Below are 3,547 nucleotides of genomic sequence, written 5' to 3'. Positions count from 1 at the left end.
AATTTTGTTTTCCCGAGATCTTTCATCTCGAATTCTTTCTTAAGGTATTCAACCCTTTGGAAAATTGTATCCAGAGGTTCCTAGGATATTCAGATCATATATTTCGATGATTATCAATATTGTTCTCGAGAACTTGCTGTACATTCAGCTCAATACCCTCTAATACTTTCATTATCCAGTGGACCATATAAATATGCAGTCACTACATCAGTTTGCTGCAAGTCTGATTTTCTCTCTTATATAGCCAAACTTATGAGAAATCTTAAAAGTAGTTGCATCCACCACATGAGAGTATATCTCCTCGTAATCTATTACTTGTCTTTGTGAGAATCCTTGTGCAACATAAGCTTTATATCTCACGATTTCTATTCCTCACAAGACCCATTTATATCCACTGGTTTTAACATTATATGGCGTCTTAATCATATAGCCAAATACGTCTTTCTTCTTTAAACTATTTAACCCCACGTTTCCATTCAATCTGTTCTACGAGTGCGCACTCTTAGTTTAGTTTTTTGTAGAAACCGGACTACCAAGAATGAACCTCGAGCTTAGACACGATCGGGACGCGAGCTGGCTGGGACGCGAGCTGCTTCTATCGGATCGCGAGCGGCTCTGATGCGAACGGAAGCTGTTGTTGTCGGATCGCGAGCTGTCCTTGATGTAGGATGGAGATGAGTTCGTCTAGGATCAGGAACGCCTTGGGGCTGGAGCTGATCAGGTGGACACGAGCTGGAACAGAGTCGCGAACGGATTAGGGTTCGTCGGTTTCTTCGGGTTCGGATTAGGGTTCCAAAGCAAATCGGCGCGCACTGTATCTGTGCGTGAGGGCGCGTCGGTGGTCAGATCGACAAGCGTTTGCACTGACTGATTCATCCAGGGCTTCGATTTGATATCTTGATCGTTTTCTGGGTCCTCACGGTTTGGGAAAACGGCCTCTTCGAAGTTCTGAAGCAGATTCCTTTTCATTTAAGGTTTTAGGGTTTTAGCGATTTGGTTTTAGGCTCAGGGTGTTAGAGGCTATCGTGCAGATAACGTGTTGTAAACTTAAGGATTTAGAACTGTAAGTTTCTGCAAATTATTAATGAATAAATGTTCTCTTTATATAGGGGTTACAAGAGAGATACATGGAAATACAATAATAGGAAAGATTACAAATCATAAACATAAACGAATTAGGAAATATGCAAGTTGTAGCCGCCTCTCTCCTCTCCAAGTCTCGCGGCCGCCTTTCTCTCTCTCTAGGGTTGGACCGTCTCTCTCTCTAATTGTATGGGCTGGTTATGGACCGGGCCGGTTATGAACATCCACCAATTGATTTATAACAAATATATCATATTAACTAATTCTATAAGTGTTCCTACTATAACCTTTTATTGGTAGATAAAAATAGGATCCTAAATTAATAGATTAGATGAATATATAAAACGATACTAGTTTAAATTATTGTTTCCCACTGAAAGTATATATACCATATATATACTGAATCAAGAAAGGGTTCCATGAAAAAATAATTCTATGATATGTCAAAACAATCGTTTTATAAATAATTAATGAAAATAACTATAATGTTTTTCATTGTTAAAACTGATATATCACCACACGGATGGACATTTTATCCGAAATCCAAACTCGTATCTGAATCCGATCCAAAAAAACCGAACCGAAATCCGAACCAAAGCTGTAAAATATCTGAATGGGTATTGCATTAGGAGAGATTGAATATTTGAACCCGAATGGGTAATATCCAAATCTGAATGGATAACCGAAGATAACCGAACATATGAATACTTAACCATATATTTCTAGTTTACTTCTCTAAATTTATTCAAAATATTTATATTGATGTTGCACATGGCTCAAAATCAGATAATATACATATAACTATTGACATGTTATAAATCATATTGTGGATGTCCATAACCGGCCCGGTTCATAACCGTCCCAATGTTAGAGAGAGAAAGAGTCGACCGTGAGGAGAGAGAGAGAGAGAGAGAGAGAATCGGCATCTTGCATTTTTCTTATTAGATTATGATTTGTACTATTTCCATATTTATATTTTCTTTCTTTAATCTTTCCATTATTCTATGACGGTGTAATTCCCTATATATAAAGGGCTCCTTATGTTTATGAATAATACAGAAACATAGATTCTATTATCTTGTTTTACAACACGATAAAATAATTTGATACTCACTTAAAATACATATCAAGCTCTTATTTCTTATATTAATAAAAGTGACTTCCAAAATTTTAAAATAACAACTAAATTAAAGTCTTTCTATTTTAAAAGTTTTATCTTCAAACCTATTAATAGTTTAATCTATTAAAAATTAGAAAACCAGTTAAGTTAAAAGTATATATTTTAATTACGAAAAACTTAAACAATGAAGAATTTAATTTGTTCTTTCAAAATTTAAATGTCCGAACCCGACCCCAAATAACCGAATCAGACCAAAAACGTAGAAATACCTGAATGGGTTCTACACCTATATACCGAAATACTCAAAATCTGAAATATACTATCCGAACCCGAACAGGTATCCGAACACGCACCCCTATATAACTACGACAAACAGTTTTTTATTTACATCACCCTGATTTTTTTTTAAAACAATTATGCCTTTAATTTACAGAAATAAGTGGAAACCTCTGGTTTGATTAAGTGTTCATTAATGATTTTGTACCAGGAAGTCTGGGATTCAAACCCTAGAAAACGCAAGTTATGCAGATTATGGAGAAAAATGGTTACAAAATGTCTTCAGCATGGTGCATGGCGTATCGTCGAACATAGATCTTATAAGACGGCTCGGAGTAACGCTGTCAGACGTGTATTCTCATATGGTGGTAAAGTTGTCGGCGGTAGAATCGTCTATGTAATATTCTCAACATTGTAATAGCATAATTAATCAATGTTAAAAAAATTAGAATAATAATATTTTATAAAATAATTACACATCACCCTGTAAAATATTATTAACTCACTAACTAGTTAAACCTACTGTGGGGGTTGCACATTAAAAAAAATCTGTTTAGATTACTAAAAAACTCTGTTTATGAATAATACAGAAACATAGATTACATTCTCTAGTTTAACAACACGTTATCAGCACGATTACACTCTAAACCCTAAGCTAAAGTCTGAACCCTAAAACCCTAATCTCATCCCGGCGATAAACCCTAAACCCGACGACGAACCCTAATCTTATCGAGAACCTAAAACCCCATACTCAAGGCGTTCCCGATCTCAGCACGCGAACTGAGTCCGTTCCTCAACTCGCGACTTCAGCCTGTTCGCGAAACACGATCCCAACCTGCTCGACGCGACCCGATACCGTTCGATAGCCAGCACGTTCACGACCCGATAGCTGCTTGCTCCCATTCGCGACTAGTCTCAGCTTCAATCTGCTCGCGACAGACAGCAACCCGTTCGCGGCCCAACAGCAACGATCAGCTCGCGTTCTTCTCTATTTGGTGCTCCATTCAACCCGACTTGAGGTTTAGGTAAAACTAAAACCTAAGAACCAAACCCTAAGGCAATAGATCC

The sequence above is a fragment of the Brassica oleracea genome, chromosome C1 (assembly GCF_000695525.1).
Source record: "Brassica oleracea var. oleracea cultivar TO1000 chromosome C1, BOL, whole genome shotgun sequence".
NCBI lineage: Eukaryota > Viridiplantae > Streptophyta > Magnoliopsida > Brassicales > Brassicaceae > Brassica > Brassica oleracea.
This window is presented reverse-complemented; position numbering follows the sequence as displayed.